Below are 20,074 nucleotides of genomic sequence, written 5' to 3'. Positions count from 1 at the left end.
GCCTAGCTCCTGAGCTAGGAGGATTTGGTCTGTGGAAACAGGGAGGGCCAGCAACTTGTCCCAGCACAAAAGAAAATAGACTCTGAGGTAGATAACTGATCATACATAGCTGACCAGACAAGTACACAGTTTTGGAAGACAACTTAATTTACCATTGCTTTGAAAACATATGCAATAACCTTAATAAAAGAGCTTTAATAACAGTGAATCATCTCATATGTACTAAAGTAGAAATAACTGTGTGTTTATGAATCAGGAATTTCATAGTTTCAAAATTTGTTTTCTTTACACTTGAACACTTGTAGTGATGATGTAAAGTGTGGCACTGCTTGGATCCAAATCTTCCTTCATGCTTTTTGTTTGTTTGTTTGTGTGTGTTTGTTTGTCCATACATCAATTAAAATTATAAAACCTATATTCAAAGGTACAAAAAAGGCACATTCTCCTAACCGCAAACTGGTCCGGCAAAAATAAAGAGCACAGAAGATGTGATGCTGAGACAAGTTGGAGCTACTGGTTACTGGCTCTTCGGTCTTTGGTGAAGTTACCTTTAAAAGTGCCAAGTCGTTTTTATTTTTCAAATTTACCTGAGAGAGAGAGAGAGAGAGAGAGAGAGAGAGAGAGGGCTAGTAGCCAATCCTTTCGCTTCTATTCATATCTCAGCTTATGTTTGAAGAGAAATCCTTACTTTTAGCTTTTGCCATTTAGTTGCAATAGCAACATTTTTTTTTTCGGTTTGCCAGATCGCAGGCATAATTCTCATTCTAAAGCACTATCATTAGTATAAAGGAAGGACAAAACATTCGGTGACTCCCCTCCCCCGCCCCCTCCCCCAGCCCCAATGCTACCTAACACTAATTCTAGAACATCAAGTTAGTTTTTTTTCTTCCTGAAAAAAGGCAAAAAAGACTTTACATTGCATCATACAGCAGATATCCTACATCAGTCAAACTATCAGAGGAAACTGTTGGAATACAGCCTTACAAACGCTTTAACCCTATTAAAAGTTCCCCAGTCAGAAAATGTGTTTCACACAAAACAGTTTTTCCCTTCTTGCATTTCACTACCTTACACATTATGTGAAAAATCATTAAAAACACCTACTACATATTTAAAAAATCCAAAATTTCAGCAACTTTTATTGACTACCTTTTAAAAGCCCTATGCTGCTGTTTTACAAGGAATAATAGACCAGCTCATTTGGTCAAAGCATTCTACATCATTAGTTTGAACTAACTTTTACTGAAACAGCTACAGCATCAAAAGAGTTAAGGCAAATTGGAATTCATAGAAAAGGATAAGACACTTCACACTACGTTGAAAGAAAAACGGAAAGCTAAGGAAAGAGGCGTGATGGCAACACTGAGTTACAGTAACACTTGCACAGCAAGCATGGAACACCATGGGTGAAGTCGGACTAGTTAAACTTCAGAAAGCCCATTTCATACAGCTGAAAAAAACACAAATTAAACACAAAATGAACAAAACCTCAAAAATCCGGTCATGCACTTGGATAAGTCTTCATGGTCTTTGTGCATACCCAGGAAATTGAAGTTTTCTTTTTTTTTTTTTTTCTTTTTTGGATCATAACATTTGATAAAAATCTTTTTTGGTGTTTTTTTTTCTTTTTTTTTTTTGTTTTGTTTTTTACTAAAATAAACCTGTTCAGGGGAACAGCTACTAGATGAATTTAAGGGTTTTATGCACCTTATAGAACTTATAGCAAAAATAGTTTTAGTTGATTTCATTATAAATAACATTTTCAAGAACCTGTGAAAAACTGTCAATAATTTCCTAAAGCACAATTGATCAGAAAAATCCATGATTGTTCAGCCTTTACACCCTTCTTCATGCAAGAACACCCTTCTGTACATCTGCAAGAGAAAGATAAAAGACAAGTACTTTTGTGGTCTCGATATAATACACCATAGAGCTTATAATCTTATTTAAAGAGAGATGTATTTGAAAAAGGCTGTGCTCATCACTGATGTTTCATGGAGAGATGCAAACTCTGGACCTGATGTTCACTTTCAATGTTTTGAATCTGCCTTTCAATCTGGGACTTGCAAAGTTCTTTCCTCTCTAAGAGAATCAGAGCCAAATACATATGGGTCTCCAAAGATCAAGGGTGGCTTTATAAAAACCAACAATACATATTGTCACTAGGGCAATCCAGAAACCAGGTTCCATATAGATATTTTACTATAATATACATGGTAAAGTAAAAAAAAAAAATGGTACTTGTGGGAATACAATCTTTTAATCTAAGGATACTGACACTAGCAATATCTTGGCTCTGAGTTTTAACTAATCTTGTAATGCTTGATAAAGCAACATCTGATGCTAAATTGCCTTTAGTTTTGAGTACTAGAGAATACAGTATAGGATACTTATATAATAAGTTTGATACATGATGTTCTATGATGTTATAGATCTTACTTTTTTTGAGGGTTCGAGGAGTGTGTGTATATGTGTTTTATTTCAATATAAAGTGTTATTCTTTTTGCATAGAACAGTGAATCTGCAAACTAACAAAATCATTGATTTTAACATTTTAACAAGATTGGATGCCCTGGCTATAATGAAATCAAGTATGATCGATCTGAGTTATTCTAAGCATCATTTTGATAAGGGAACCACAGACTGCCTGATTGGCGCCTTGGTAATGGAGACCTTTCTCTCATACCTCACAGTTACTTATTGGGTTGAAAGGAATATGGAGAATGGTCATTAGACATCTCTACAGCCACCTGCTGCTGACCACTCGCCTCCTACAACAAAGCAGAGCAGATGAAATGTGTTAGTGGTAAAATCTTAACTCTGCTACTTGGGTCTAAGTCAAAGGCATACACCTGAAAATAAGCAGTTTTTAAAGTGAATTTCTTAATATTATGCAGAGCTTTTTAGGTCATTTCCTCAAGTAGCTGAAATGGCTGATAGACACCAAGCACCTCCCATCCAAATCTTTGACTTCTCTATTCTGATCAAGCTACATTTATCAAAAAAATTTCTTATTCTGTTTTTCCCTGGGGTCAGATGTGATTTAGAATTCATCATTTTCAAGGTTCAGAATCTGAGACATGGTATGAAATATGCTGTATATCATATAATACCCTCAAGTAGGGCTTAGGGATGTCCCTCATAATCAAACATATCAGTAATTCTATATAGAACCGAGTGCATAAACACAGTAACTGGAACAAATGTATCACCTTGTCTCAGTTCAAGTTGGGTTTTTTGAAAGGTCAGAATTTTTGCTAAGAAGTTAGTCACAAAGACAATTTTTATTTTCAAAGTTTTTGGAGGGTTTCAATATTGCTGATAAGGAATTGTGGGCTCCGATAACTGTGGTTCCCATAATCGCACAATGAAAGGCAAATAATAAGAAGGCATGGTTCTTTGGCCCTTTTTGGAAATGGGAGCCTTTGGGTTCTGCCCAGTGCCTACTGGGAAAGAGCAAGTGAGCTGAGTATTTTCCTTGGAATTTTAAGGATACTCTGATGGAAAATGCTATTTCCTGTCCAATCATAATCAGATGCCAGACTTCTTCCATACCAGCTCCAGTGACAAGAACCAAGAGTTATTTAGCTACACTAACAGCCTCTATAAAAATAGGTATGGCTTCTCTCCCACGTCTGCTACATCAGCTTTCCTTTTTCATTTACTATCTGAATTATGACTGACTTCTTTTGTGAGTATCACCATTGATACAATCTTTAGGACTAGGATTACAAACTCCAATTTTATCTCATTTTAGGGGTGACAAGATAGAGCTCTGGAGGGGTGAAAAAGGTGCTACAAGCTTGAAAAATATTTCTAGGAGTTCTTGGGGATGTGGCCTGGATGTTGTTATCCTAATTTGTAACAATTATATTTTATAGTCCCAAATAACATATTCCGTCTAAAGTCAATCCTTTTATGCAAATATTTGACTTTTGATAGATTTTGCTTTCAGTTTTACTTAATTCACCCATTTTTGAAACTACCTATTGCCAGAATGGCCATTTAATACTCTGCACCAACCTTGACAGGAACCGCCGTCGTCTGCATGTGTGTATACTGTGGCAAGTAGGCTCCTTGCATAGCTGACATTGCAGGCATGTACTGAAAAGGAGGAGGAGGTCAGGATGGACAATGGAAAACCATGCAAAATGGGGAGTACTCAGGAAATTTTGAGCTGGATATAAAATATATGGAGTTCTCCAAGAAGAAATTTAAATACGCTACCCTCAAAGGTTTATTAGTCCATGTAAATATGTCATATGGAAGGAATTTGTCAAACTATAAATTCCATGTTGTCTTTGGATTTCCTAACAAAGAAACACACAGGTGAAGATCATTAAAGTCTGTCATAGTGAATAATTCAATATCACTAATGCATCATTCTAGATGATCTTTTCTCAGAAGACCTTGTTATCATCTAGCAGCTTCCTGAGTTGTTACCTAGTACTGTTTCTACAGGTGGAGACCTAAATGTGGATGACTTATTGGACCTATCACTGAAGATTAGGCCAGGGAATCCTGATTTCCTGATGCTGAAGTCACTAACTCTTAAAGGCAGGAGGAATTTCTGGTCCATCTCAGGCTGTGTATGGCTCTGGCTTAGTCTGCACAAGAAGTTGCTGCTGGTTTTGAGTGTAAGAGGGGAAAATGCACCACCCTTTGTTCTTTTGAGCCACTATAGATACAGGCTGCATCAAACTCCTGTGGGAATCTCTTACAATTTAAACTATAAACAAACCAACATGGATCTAGTACCAGGTCAACCTCATTACTCTACCAAGTCCCCTGGACTCTAGTGAAATAAGTCACGAATATCATGATTCAGTGCTCTCAAGTTCTAAAACAGAAGGAATAGGTGAGGGAATATTTCCTATTTTTGCTACCATGTGTCACCTTCATCCTTTGCTGCATGAAATGGTACTTCATGATATACCAGTGACATTAGTTGAAGAAGCTAGATGTGGCCATGTGTGAGTGCTAAATTTTGGCAAAGGGGAAACCTAGAGAGCAGATTTTCAGTTTTTCACTTAATCAAGAAATATCTGAGTTTTTTCTTTTTGGAAGGCAATGTAGGGTGGGGCTGGGGCCAGGCATAATAACTGTCATCATCAAACCTGTGATTCTATAGGGTAGGCACAGGGGTGCATTAATTGACCCTCCTCTATTTGCAGAGACACATGATATTAATTTGCCACCTACTGTTCCGGTGCTGCCTGGTGAAAGATGACTCATCTGCTGGGTCAGAGGGCTGATCATAGATGCAGGCTGTAGTGACATGGTATGCTCCATTGAGGGAGTTAACAGGGCACCCTGTGGATGGGAGACAGAAGCAACAAAGGATAAAATGAGAGTAGTTAAGATTCTATAATTACCTTTTGCAAAGGAAATCCCTTTGTGATTAATGTGAAGCAAAAATAACATCTTTAAGACTGGCAAGGGGTATCAATAATAAATAAGGTTCAGAAGTCTTAATAGATTGCTTTTCCTGAGACTTTGTAAGAGTGTTAGGGGAAATGGTATTTTGATATTCACTTCACAAAAATTCCTGCATTAAACACTACCCTCACTTAACTGGGAAGCTAGTTCAGCAGGAGGAGCTATAATAGCAAGCACAGATTACAGACTCTCCTTGGCTGGCAAAGGTATAAAATGCTTAAAAAAGACAGGTGATGTTTTCTGTAGCTGCAAAAGAATAGGACCAATAATAATGATCTGTTTAAAAATGCTCTATAAAGAGAGCCCTTTGTTTCAAGATTAAGTTGTTGGGATCAAGAGCATTCTTCACTCACTCGGTGGTTCTCAGAACTTTTTGTGATTCTGGTGCCAAAAGAGGGAACATTAACCAACCAATTCCAAGTTCTTCCATTTCATTTAAAAAATATTGGTGAGTAAAAATCAAAATTTTTAAAAAAATTTGGGGTACTGGAGATTGGACCTAGGGATGCTTTACCGCTGAGCTAAATTCCTGGCCCATTTTATTTAAGACAGGATCTCACTAAATTGTTGAGGCTGGTTTGCAACTTGCAATCCTCCAGCCTCAACCTCTGAGCTGCTGGAATTACAGGTGTGTGCTACTGCTCTGGACTAAATTAAATATATTTAAGAAAACAGGGAAGAAAAAAAATCACTTATAATCCAGCCTCTCCCATAACAACCACAATGTGCCCCTTCCTGCCTCTGCATGTTTCTCCATAGTTGCAATCAGAGAACATGAAGAATTTCACATCTTGGGTTTTTACTTTTAACTTAGCATTGCACTACAAAAAATTAACAGATTGCACAGTTGTCACTGTCATCATTTTTAATGCTTGGATCGATGGTTCACTGACCATCTACACCAAAATTAATTATTTTTGGACTTTAATTGTTCAATTTTTTCTATAAACTGTGGATTTTATCATTCCTCTTTTGCAGTTGGCCAATTACCTGATGGAGCAAGTATTCTAACATACTCCACAAGTACTAATGTACATTCTGGCATCATTGTAACTGATATCCTTTAAATAAGTTATTTGTTTTACTGATAATCTAATTATTGATATGCACAGTTGTGGGCAGAGGTTTGTGTGCAGGCAGGCAATTTGGATCTGGGTGGGAACAGGTAATGAATTCTCAGCAACGTTCTATATACATTCCTCATGTCTCCTGAAAGATGATAAACTAAAATATGTGCAATCTTTGTCTCTAAAAGTTGTCAAAGGGGGAAAAAAGATACATTCTACTTCTAATGTGCATTATCAAAAGCACAGAGTAAGATGAACATGACTCAGAAGTCCAGAAAATGGGGAAGGAGTTTCCTGATCTTTTTGCTCATGTACACATAATACACATCACAAATCCACACATGGCCATGAATATGTGCACGTATGTGTCCCAGTATGAAATGTGTATATACCACATAATACATGTGCATTCATAAGCATCAAAGATGTATTTTCCTGTGTTATAATATCAACCTGTTTTATTAGCTTCCTAAAGGTCATCTCAAGCATTTCTTGTTCAAAACTAGTTATGCCTGGATTGCTATTTCATACATACAGTCATATAGTACAGTGCCCACTTTAGGAGAGGTATTCTGGGACGAATTTCCATCTCATCTTAAGACCAAGAGCCAAGTTCTCTTCCTAAGCAACAGATCTATGTTTATCTCACAAACTCTTTAAACTGATTATCAGGATCCCCATTCTGCACTTGTCACCAGAAAGCTGAGGTCCAAATCTATGGCTTTCTTAACAGTAAGCATGCAGGTCAGTGTAGGCATGCTTAGCTTTGTGATGTCATCTGAAGAGTAGCTCATTTAGAAAAAGTAGTACTAGATACACATTAGATCAACAAGTGTTCAAGTCACCAAAGAAATCACATTTGTTATTTATCAGAGTGCATTATACTACACTGTACCTGATTTCCAAAGAGGCGAATAACACAGATGAAAATCTCTATCTTTACTTTAGGGTTGCATTAAACAGAGTAAAAACATGAGTGTGGTTTTATCAAATATTGTAAAACATTGTCACTCAGATATCCCCCCAGAACTGATGTGAGCAAGAAATTGTGTACTGCCCCCCACGGAGTATGTTTTAAATTCTTATGAACAAATTTATTTAATGCTTACTACTGATTCATTTTAAACTTGTGCACTTTCATATCCCATGCTTAAAATTTCCCAAGTCCCTTATCACCTTTGGCAAGGGGTTTTAACCTGAAGAGTACACACATGGCTTACTTGCAGGCAGAACATTAGGCCACTGAGGTGAACAACTTACGGGTTGCTGCAGGATATATGGTTGAGGTTGCATCCAAGAAGGACTTTGCACCTAGAAAAGGGAGAATTTTAAAGAAACAATGATTTCCATTGTAATAATTGCATAGTTCTCTTTTAATTGTGTTAAAAATCTACAGAAGGAAAATAAGGAAACAATACTATCAATGAGTAAAAAGATTATAAGGCAGTTAGCATTCTTGGCAAACTGGTCACTCTGAATGGGATGAAATAATTATTTAGAACCAATTTCTATTGGCCCACTCAAGAAGTATTTGTTGAGTATCAGGCAACAAAGAGAAAAAGGTGAATAAGACATGGGACCCACCCTCAATAAATTTACTCTCTAAAGCAGAGAAGTTAAGTATGTAAAACGTCTCAAATTAGTGAAAAGTGTTACAATCAAGGTATGAACTAGGTGCTTTAGGATATGGATGAAAGAGGATTAATTCTAGAGCATCTGATTAGAAACTAACCCTCAAAGTATGGGCTGACTTAATAAAAATAACCAAATTCAATCTCTCTTTGATACTCAGGACATTAGGTTTCAAAAATCTTACATAGTAGTTAATAATTTCTACTTAGTGAGGAAAATAAATATCTGAAATTCAGATTGAAGAAATTAAACTTTAGTAACTATATCTGACATCTACAGTTAAAAGGGCATCCACACAGAAAAAAGACCCTCTGAACAGAGAAATAAGATGTGAGGGTCAGGCTTGTGGCAGGAATTCTGGCTTGTGTCGTTTGCCACTCGGGAGAGGGATACATCAGTCCCTTTTTGATGCCCAGGGCTTTCCAGAGTCTATGTGGTTAAAAAAATGTTTCAGTTTCCAATTCTTAACACAACCTTCTTGTATCCTGTCCCCTAGTGTTAACTTCAGAGATTCTACAGAGAGAATATGGGGAAGAGTCATGGGGGAAGAATGCATTGTGATTTACCTTGATAGCAGAGCCCCGATACTTGTTTTCTCTGGTTTCCTTTGCCACCTAAGGCAGACCAAAGTTAAGTGCTTCTGCCTTGTTAACATTTCAGTTATCTGGACTGCAGCCATTCCCCGTTGGGATACTGATGATTTCTTTCAGATGCTAATAATTTCTCAAATCCAACTACATAAGCATACGGTGGTTTAGTAGAGAAAGGCCCACTCCAACACGAGTGGTGGGCCCTCCCTGGATAAATCACAGGGAGGCAAGCAGTTCCCTGTACATCCCAATGTGGGCCAAATGCACTCAGTTTTGATATGCTTCGGTCTTTATAATCTAGTCAGGTGCAGCATTATGAGGTTAAGGGCTGTGACTCCTAATCCAATTTTCTCTCTTAAGCATCAAGCCAGCTATGGTCGATTTCTATTCCTCAATGTTCCCTAATTAGAAAATGGGAATAATAACCTATGCTTTTTAAACTCTTTGCCACTGGTTCTTAACCATCTTGGGGTCACAGATCCCCTTGAAAACCTAATAAAGAAAGAGAGTGCCCCCACCCCCACTAATTGCACACACACAAGTGACATTCTGCAGCACAGGTCACTTAAAGCTCATTCACTGACCCTACCTGGTCCCTGAACGTATGGGGTTAAGAATCCGTCTGAGATGTTATTGCACTGAGTGTCAGGGAAAGGGAATGGAATTCCACAGGTATCTTAGTATACAGAATTCCCAGGAGAGGAAATCAGGCCTTTGAAATGATAACATTATTTCCAGTTAGCTATATCAAATTTATTACAAAACTGGCCTTCTAATTTTTTATTCTATGAAATGATTCTGAAATGCACATTGATTTCATATTAAAGAAGGAAAAAGGTAGTGGAGAAAAACCATAATAGCTGAAATATCTATAGCAGTATATGTTGAAATTAATATGTGCAATCTTTGATTTGCCTAAGAATAAGCTTATACATGCCCCTATTTTTAATGATATATAAATGACAGATTTCTAAGTTCAGATAGTTCAAAATTATGTCTTAACATCAGACATAGGAATTATTAGGGAAAATGCAAGGGAAATATAGAAATCTTAAGTACTACACAATTAAAGAGGCATTAAGTGACTTCTATACCCAGCAGGTTGAAGAACCATGGTAAGTATAAACGACTCTCAAAGAACAAAGAAAAGGGAAAATGACTGACAATCAGGGGAAGGAACATACAATAATCTAAAGGCTGAGAGAGGTGGTGATGACTACTTTAAAATTTCAGTCTTAGGGCTGGGGATGTAGCTTAGTGGTAGAGTTCTTGCCTCGCATGTGCAATCCCCAGCAACACAAAAAGACAACAAAACCCCAACAACCCCTTCAGTTTTAGTGCATCTAGTCACTTTTCTGTTATTCAAAGCTACTTTTATGTTTTTTAGACAGAACCAGCTTTGACATTGGCTTAGGTTAACCAATTTATTATTTAAGAAGTATAACTAATATATTTTTATTATAAGCCAGCTACTGATGATAATAGTAATCACAGCTAACATTTTGAGTGCTCATTAACACTTTTCATAGACTCAGTCCTGTAACTTTTCCAAACTTATGAGACAAACTATTATTATACCCATTTTAAAGAGGAAGAATCTGAGGTTACAGAAGTCAAATAACACAGCTGTTACATTAGATATTGTAGTCCTCTAAGATCAGAAATCAGGACTACAACATCTAATTCAATTGTTGTTAAAACAAGAATACACCAAAGTTTAGTTTAGTCCCATAGAATACCAATAGTCAAGAGAAGAGAACTCTCTCTCTCTCTGCAACTGAACCCCATTAGAAGCTCCTGTCTGGACTGGGCAGTCAACATCTGGAGGGGCTCTGATGCAGGGGAGAGGGCACGTGCACTCTTGGGGTCATGTAAAAGAGGAGCTATCCCTGAAGTATAATCAGATTGACCTTATGATAGTGCTTAATAGATTTCCTCAGTTGGGAATTTAAGGTAAAGCCTCTGCACAAAATAACATATATAAAATAGAGCTGCCTCTATTTTTTTTTTCTTTCTTTTGGTGGGCAGACCCCAAATCTCATCTGCACTGTTTACTGAATGTAACCTAACTGACACACCTTCGTGTATAAGCATATTTACTTCTTTTATTAGTTTCTGCTGACAAAGAAATAAAAGCAAGATACACACCTATTCTGTATTTTACCTAATGGCATTTCTCTTATATTTCAGTTTTTGGGACACCTGGCATCTAAAAGCTGGTCGGATAGTGGAGGAAGTATGTGGGTTTGTCTCAGTTCTAAATTGCCATGTTTCCAAGGACAGATAATGGGCAACCATTTCCTTGGCTTTATATATTTTCCTAAACATAAAAGCAAATTAGTCTATCAAATCAAAAGCAGCTTATTCTAAATTGAGTACCCAAAAGCTGCATAAAATGAGTTAAATTTCATTATAAATATTCAGATTTTTAAGACACATTAAAAAATGCAGCAGAGATTCACGATCATAAGTTGTTGCACTACTGACAAATCCTAAAGGTGCAAACCTGGTAGGCAGATACAGGAGATGCAATATAGGGTGTAAAAGAAGTTTGAGTGATCATTCAGTTTGTAGCAATACTGTATGGTGAAGGATAAAATCTAGAATAAACACAAAAGCCTGTATTAAGTAATCCTTTAAGTGGAATAATTCATGGAAAAATGATATTTTCCACCTTTAATTTTCCTCAAGCCATTACGCATTTATCATAACAACATACCCGTTCTGTATAGCAGCTGTGGTCGGGTCGTAAGGGAGTGTCATTCCAGCCTACAGGAAAGAGAAGGACATAAATGTTCAGCTGGAAAGGCATGATTTGATAATGCTATTTCTTAGACATTGCAACATAAGACAGTAACAGTAACATTTGATAAAAATGTTCTTTTTTTTTTTTTTTTTTGCTATAGCCAAGCATAATTGTAAGCTCAGTAAGAGAATTAAGCCCTGGACCTGTTGCTTGTCCCATATGGTAGCCATTAGCCACATGTAGCTATTTAAAATTAAATAGAAAAATTCAATCTCTCTAGCAAAACAGCTACATTTCACGTGTACACATGGCCAAAAGTGGCTAGTGATTATCACTGGACGGTCCAGATTCTAGAACATTTTCTCCAGACATTCTGGGACCTGCATGCTATTTTTAAAAATTATGTTAACAATTCATTGAAAAGAAATATAGAGAAGTGGAGGCCCAATAATTTATTAAGAAATTGAAGGTTAAAAAAAAAACTATTCAAAAGAACAAGATTAAATAAACATACAACCCCCCCAAAAAAACCCCTCAATGACAAATACATTTATTTTAATGTTATTTAGAATACTTTTTGAATATAATAAATGTAAACCCTTCTAAATGGTCATACCTAAACCATGGCATAAAAGACCTTCAAAACACTCTTGCAGTTCCATAGCAATTTAGAGCCTCCTACTTAGGCAGCTAGCTGGGGAACACAGCTGTTTGTACCATCTATGTGGAGAACTGTCACTTTGTGAGCACCCCCCCACACACACAGAGGGAAGGGTCTCAGTCTGAGCATTACTTGAATGAAAACGTGCTGGCAGAAAGGTGTGACCCAGGCAGCTGAAGGGAGATGCCTGTGTGACCTTTCGGAGCTGCCCACGACTGCATACCCACACTGAAGTTAAGAAAGGACTTACAAGTCTCACCTCTCCTTCTCAGTGCCATGGTCTTACATTAGGGATGTATTTGTTTGGGTTCTGTCTCTTCTTCTGTCCTCCATCCGCAAATTTGCAAAATAAAGGTTCTGTAGGAGCTGAGTGATCGGGCAAAAATATTACAAAACCACAACCGTGCGCACGCACAGGTGACAAGCGTAATGGGATTTCTTTTTTAGTGGGAGCAGTGTGAGAGCTAGGAGGGAACTAATAGAACACTGCAAGGCAGAAGCTTCTTCAGACCCTTAGAAAATCAGCCACTGGTGAAAGATCTTAGTATAGAATAATACACTGGTTATTATTTCCAAACCAGGGCATCATGAAAACATCTGAAGGGCCATTTTGTTGAAGAAGCAAAGGAATCTTCCCATTCACTTTGGTGCTTTTTTTTTTTTTTTTTTAAACGGGCACTTCTTTGCCTTCTGGCTTCTCTACAATTCTGCCTTTAAACAGTCACCCAAATAATCTTCAAATGAAAATAGGATTGTGCCACCCTGCACTCCTCCAGCTGCAAATGCCTCTGGAGCTTCCCATTAACATTCCTCAGAGGGACCTCCACTCCTCCTGGTGGAAAACAAGTCCCCCCTTTGTAGCACATACCCCTATATGTAATTGCAGCATTTCTAAGTCTGTGTTCCCTGATGCCTGCTTTTCCTTCCTGTGTGCTCCGTCATCACTGCATTCCCAGTGTCTAAGCAAAGGGCACTTGGTAGGTGCTTCTTACCTAGAGGCTGAATCAATGAATGGATACACACAGACCTCATTTGTTCCTGGGACACAGGAGTGAAGTCTGTCATCGTGAGAAAGCTTCCAACACCTGCCCGTCCCATTTAAAGACTTTTCTGTACCTGAACCATTCCACTTGGTGAGTTTTTTTTCTTTTTTTTTAACCAAGTGTCCATCTCACAAAAATGAGACAAAGGGAAACCCAAGCAACAAATGTAGAAAAGATGCAGAGATTCTTTGAAAGGAGACACATTCATTAGAACTAAGAGACAAAATAACAAACCACAGGCAGCACAATAGGCCACCCCTGACTTCCTTTTTCAATTTGCTTTTCTGAGATAGAAGCAGCAGCGCATTCCTGGAAGTTGTGCATTTTTCTGCATGCGTCTTGTTAATATAATAAAGGCACTCACACCTTCCCGACTGGTTCCCACATTCCATCCTTTGTCTACTGTTGAACCATGATTACTACTTTCAAGTTCTGTTTCAAACTTAAATAACCATGAAGAGAAAAATATTACTTGTGGAAAATTTACTCCTTTCTCCTTTGCCGCTTATTATCCTAATTAATCTCTTATTTTATATCACTATTATCCACCCGCTAATGACAGGGTAGAGGCAATAGTGTCTCTCAACATTTCTCTGCCAAAACACAAAACACCGAACTGTATGTGATTCCGTCTCGGTGAGCTGTCTAGGCTGTTGGCTGGTATGCTTTTCCCTTCCTGGGTTGAACCACTCCTGAAGGATGCATTGGAATGGGAGTCATTTCTGAATGGCAACTGTACTCTGGGTATGCTTCGGTTTGGATATGATTTCCTAAATAAATAGTTCACATGTTGGAAGCTTGGTCCCTAGTGTGGCAATGTTTAGGTGAAGCACACAGGAAGGTCCTTAGGTCAAACCTAAGAAGGAGTGGAGGTAGTTCTTGCAGGATCCTGTGTTCTTACAAGAGCAAGCCCAAACCCTGAATTGCTCTCTGGCTTGGTCTTGTAATAATGCTCACGTACAGATACCACCTATCATGTGGCTCTCACAAGAGGCAAGCTGATACTGGCAGTATACCTTTGAATCCCTAGAACTATAAGCTAAATAAGCGTCTTTATTAAGTCATCCAGCCTCACACATTTTGTTATAGTAATGAAAAAATGGACTAATACAGGTAGTAGTTGTTCAAAGTAAAAATGTTAGGTGTCTGGTGAGAATTTTAGTGTTCCTTTGTTTACCTTCTTGTCTCCAATACCTCCACCTGAGCTTTCCTGAATATGGAACTTCCATAGAAGGCAAACTGGGTATGATAGAAGATGGACTGCAGCCAAATCCCAGAATACAGATGAACCATACTACTTGTCTTTTCAAAAAAAATTGTGTTTTTAGAAATTCTACCTTTACCAATTACAGACAGTGAACAGATACAATGAAGCAAGAAAGTTTTATAATCACTGTTATTAATTCTACTACAGGGTCATTAAGGGACAGGTAGAAACTAGGGCTGAGAAATAGCATCCAAGTAGGAAGGAATAAAGGACAAAATCTTCTGCAAATAAGGACTTTTTATACCTGGAATCTTTCAAAGTTACTCACCTTTGGGGGCAAATTATACTTAAAATTCTAGCACTGAAACTCTCCTCAGGCTCCTGGGTCAATGTGAAAGCGTATTAAGTGCAGGCCTGAAATGCAGGTTGTGTGTGTGTGTGTGGGTGGGTGGTGGTGGCCTCACTTAACAATGACGGACAGAACAAGAACTCAGATGAAGAAAGGCAAGATCTCACTCTCTGCACATCTAGAAAGGGCCTCAAAGTAGAATGTTTTCTCCAATGATATTTAAGGTTATAAGGTCCTGCTTCCATATACTCCTGTAGGGCAAAGGAATATAATAAACTCTGTGGAGCTGGCACTTTGTGGCAGACACTTTTATCTAGAGGGTTTATAAAAACTAGCACCTAGACTGAAATTTAACTAATTTTTTAAAGCGCTTCCTGTGCTCAGTGATTGATACAAACTGTTTTCCTCAATTAGTATAATTCTTTCCAGGGAAAGAAGGTGACCAGGTTGCTCATTCTGGAAGCTTCCCTTGGGCTGTCTCGGCAGGCAGGTGTGAATGAAGGCAGTTTGGTAGCAAGACCCTGATGCATGTTGAAGCTCACTTGTTAAATGGCCAATGTTCCTATTTGGATGTAATGTGCTTCTAATGTGCTTTCATCTAGATTCTGTCCTGTCAGAAAAAAGCAGATCTCAGGTAAGAATGAAGTCTGCTAAAATATGTGGTAAGGGCATTTTTGCAAATACATATGGTATTTAAAATAAAACACACACACACACACACACACACAGACAGAAACACATGGAACAAGATGTAGTTGAATCTTTCAAATATGAATTATATTTACCACCTGATTTTTGTGCTGCCATTAAGATATGATATTTTCCTCTAAAAGCAAAAAGGTAAGTAGTAGAAACAGTGTGTACTGGCAGTAATTTCTTAGGCCAAACAAATTTCTTGTTTTTAAAGAATGTAACCAGGGGAAATGACCCAGTTTTTACATGTTGCTGGCTCCTTGTTTCAGTGAACTAGGAGTGCCCAAGTCTTGCTTGTGAAGCAATATAAAATTCTAACAGCTTTTTTCTTTTATCAAAATTCTCTCTGGTCTCCTTATCAGTTGAAGTTTTAATGCCCTACTATGTATGTGGCAGGGACACAAGAGCCAGTGGTACAGTGGCAGATCTGAGTTGTTGCCTCCAGGGGGCATGCAATTTAATGGGGAAGAGAATATTTCCAATCTTATGAAAACTCATTTAGTCATTTACAGGACAAAGTACTGTTTTTAGAGAGATTTGTTCTAAATAGAAATGTTATGTGGAAGCAAAGTACTGACGTGGGGACAGCGGCCGTCTGTCTTTCACAATCACTGCTCCATTGACTTGGAGAGTGTGGTGAGAAAGAATGCATGCCTGGAATTTAATGTTTCTCTGTGTGCTCTGGAAAAGCAAATTAGGTAAAGACTTACAGGTGTTGTATGTGGCAAATGGGCTTAATTTATTTTATCTGACACCATGTTGCTAAGCAAGGGTAAGAGGATTTCAGTTAGATTTTTGCACAGAAAAACAAAACACCCAGTTCTGTACCATGAAGCCACTTATTTTTCAGTGCGTGCAAGCTTGTTAAAAATTGAGAGATCTTTGGTTAATTAGTCTCTCCTGTGATTCCTTCAAAATGAAGGGATGTCTTCAGTTTGCTTCTGGGAGCCTAATGTGCAGGCTACAGGCTGAAGGGAGATGGTGTGGGATGTTGGCATATTCTACAGAGGGATCCTCCAGCTAGCCTCTTTGGTTGTGTTTTAGAAGGCAGATACTGAGAACAGGAAGTGCCATAAAAGCTAGTAATAGGGATGAGCGAAGCTTGGGCATATTAACTTCGCAAAATTAGTGTGTGACAATCTCTTTTTTTATTTTGGTGGTGGTGCAGGGGATTGAACCCAGGGCCTTGTGCATGTGAGGTAAGCACTCTACCAACTGAACTATATACCCAGCACCAGTGATAATCTCTTACGTGGTCATTTTTCTATATTAGCAACTCTTTATTGTTCAAAACAATAACTGCAAAGAGTTCTAACATGATTTGTGATGTGAGACACATTCCTGAAATTAAAGTGATATAAAAAGTATATAATCTACCCCAAATTGATTATTTTGCTAATTATACACAGTGTTCTAGGCTGAATTTCCCCTTAATAAGGGTAAATCTCAGATATCTCATGAGGTCTGTCAGGTTCTTTTACTCATCAACTGATAGAGAAGTTATTTTCTTCCTCATCAGAACCAACAGGAACATGCATCCCCAAAGCCTGACAACCATGGTGTGACCGTGACCTTGCACACTTGTGAGAAGCCCAAGGCAACACCTCAGATGCAAACACTGATCATAGGTAGTATCCGCTGAAGAGCCATCTATGATCATGGCATTACTGGACTCTTCAATATGCCCTCAACCAAACTTGAGAGAGGGATGATATTTTATAAATGTCTGATTGCACATCTCTGCAGTTTCCTTAACCTGTCTTTTGGGCTCAGATTCTACAGTGATTTGGGCTCAGATGTTGAAATGGACCTTTCCTCAGCCTGTCCTATGTGAGGTCTTAGTACTATCATGTCTGATGATGAAATGCACAAACAGATGGAATGACCTCTCTTTCCAAAGTACCATTTTTTCTAGTTACACAGTATTTTATCTCAATTAACAGTCAGCAAAATGTAAACTGCCCTCGATAGAAGTTTCTCCCATCAATTTTGGAAAACCAGATCACTCAGCAACCTTCATTAGCTTTCGTAGTGAGGCGTTTTTAAAGTAACATTATCACAAACAATATGTAAGGAACTACCTGGTAAAAATTTCAACCTAAGGAACCAATAAATATTAATTTATTAAGATTAATTTTTTATGTGAACAACACCATTTCCTGTTTTAGCCCCTCTGTCCTATCCAATGAGCACAGCTATACTTTCTGTGAACACTTCTCCCAGGGGGGCTTTGATGGAATTTGGTCTCTCCTCCTTTACTATGCCTTACACAGTGTTGCTGGCTACCATTCAGGTTGAGAAGAGTACCGTTTGCAATTTTTTCATATCAGCTTCATTTCTGCATGGTTCGATTTTGGTTCTTTCACCTCTCTTCCCAACCCACCAAAGAAGGGTCACTAAAAGAACAATGTGACAATAGTAAAATCATGTTAAATAGAAAACAAAAACTCAATATCCTCTATTGCCCCCCATAAATATTTTAATATTCTATTTTCACTGCTTTTCCAAGTCATTTATTTTTCACATTTGTGATGACAGATACTTTTCTTCTACCATTTCTATTGTGGATCTTTCCCTATCTTGTTATACAGTCATTTGTCAATGGTTACATAGTATTCCATTTGAAAAGGAGTCATGCTTGATTTGTTTATTTAACTAGGAATTGAACTCAGGGGCACTTTGTCACTGAGCTACACTCCCAGTTCTTTTTTTTTTTTTTTTTTTACTTTGAGATAGGGTCTTGCTAAGTTGCTGAGGCTGGCCTTGAATCTGAGATCCTTCTGCATCAGCCTCCTGAGTCTCTGGGACTGCAGGCATGTGCTATTGTACCCAGTTTTCTTTATTCTTATAACACTTTATGGACATTTCTGTATCTTATTTATCTTTTTAAAATCACTGTCAATCTGATCGTACTGCATGATGGCCAGGGCACTAGCTTCAGGGTTATTGTCCCTGAGTTTGAAATTTATGAGCTAGCGACTCTGCAAATTATTTAATGTCTCTGGTTTCAAAATCAATGAAATGTGGATAATAGTACCCACTTCAAAGTATTGAAATTATTAACATAAAAAGTGCTTAGAATAAGTGAGGCAGGAGGATCACAAGTTCAAGGCCAGCCTGGGAAAATCAGGAAGACTCTACCTCAAAATTAAAAATAAAAAGGGTTAGGGTGTAACTTAGTAGTAGAAAGCCCCCAAGTTCAATTTCTAGTGCCCCTCCTCCCCCCAAATGCTTACAGTGTCTCAATGAGTTTTCAGCTATTCTTTTTATTGCTGCATCAATTGGCGGAGCTCAAGTTTTGAATGTTGGCTCCTCTCAACACTTTTGAATTATTAAGATCAACTGTTAGTTGAGGGACTTGTGGTTCAGAAGGTTCAGAAGTTTTTAGGAATTGGCCTGCCCTCCACAGGATTTGATTCTGAGGCATCTAGCAGGCTGTCTAGGTTGCTTCTCTTCGAATGAAGAAATGTGCAAGTTACAGTTAACGATGAAATTACTGGCAAACACCATTTAGAAAACCCCCACATCTTCCACCAAGATCCTTGTGCTTTGATAAAATTCCTCCATTATTTATTGCTCCTCACTGGCAGAGTCTGATAAAGCTCAGAGATGCTCTTGGTGAGCTGGGTGTGGTCGATGGTAATAGCAGCTCCCTGAGGGCAGCCCATCACAAACCTGGCATGGCACTCATGTCCCCTGGGGGTGACACACTGCTAATCTCTCCTTGTGGTCCCTTATCACTATTTAAAACAAGCTTTCTCTCTGTGGTACAGAATATGGTTGAGGTTTGGGTCTGCTAGACAGCCCCTGCCCCACTGGCCACCCAGAACTCTTTGGCACTTTTGCTCCCCTGGCAATGATTCCTTGTTAGAGCAGCCCTTGAAGGGCACCTCTCACCACATGAACATGAGACCCTGCTCTTTTGCGACAGTGGGTGAGGAGGGAGATGTGACAAGACTACAGTCCAGGAGGTATGATCCCATCGTCCTACAGGTACCAGGGGCACAGCACATGTCTTCATGTGTATAGCTGTCCCTCAGGATCTGCTAGGGACTAGTTCTAGCGTGTGCCACAGACAGGCTGCGTACGATACGTTAGCATTAACGCAAATTTCTCAATAAAACCCAAAATGCATTTAACTTGGTTTTTACCTTGGCAGTTGAGTGGCCTTCTCTGCTTTGGCCTGGATCAGTCTTCTCTTCTTTCTCCCTTATGCATATCTTCTGCTCTACTTTAAATCATTACTTGATGATGTATAACACTCCAGTCAGTATAGATACCATATAAGTAGCTGGTACCCTGTATTGTTCAGGGAATAATGATTGGGAAAAAAGTCTGGATGTGTTCAGTACAGAAGCAATTTTTTTTCCTGAATATTTTCAATCCATAGTTGGCTAAACTGGTGTGTACGGAACCATAGAGAGGGCTGACTATATTTTGTCTTGAGAGCTGCCAGAATTTTCTGTTTGTACAGAGTAGCAATGCTTAAGATGAATATTAAGGGAACAGATCGACAACAGAAACCTCTGAAACATCTCTAGGCCTTTTCCCAGAATTGTAATTCTTCCTTCACACATTACCTGTTCTGTCTCCTGGCATGGGAACATGCCCTGATAAGATCGCTATAGAGAGAGCCTTGAACTGTGG

At 38.4% G+C, this 20,074-nt stretch overlaps 1 pseudogene; it reads right to left on the bottom strand.

Annotated features, from left to right (window-relative positions):
- Positions 1–2,693: 2,693 nt before the first annotated feature.
- Positions 2,694–20,074, bottom strand: part of LOC143389926 (RNA-binding motif, single-stranded-interacting protein 1-like) — a 146,556-nt pseudogene continuing 129,175 nt past the window's right edge.

Source organism: Callospermophilus lateralis, unplaced genomic scaffold (assembly GCF_048772815.1).
Source record: "Callospermophilus lateralis isolate mCalLat2 unplaced genomic scaffold, mCalLat2.hap1 Scaffold_74, whole genome shotgun sequence".
Classification (NCBI taxonomy): domain Eukaryota; kingdom Metazoa; phylum Chordata; class Mammalia; order Rodentia; family Sciuridae; genus Callospermophilus; species Callospermophilus lateralis.
Note: the sequence above shows the minus strand (reverse complement) of the source record. Positions and strands in the feature narration are given on the sequence as shown.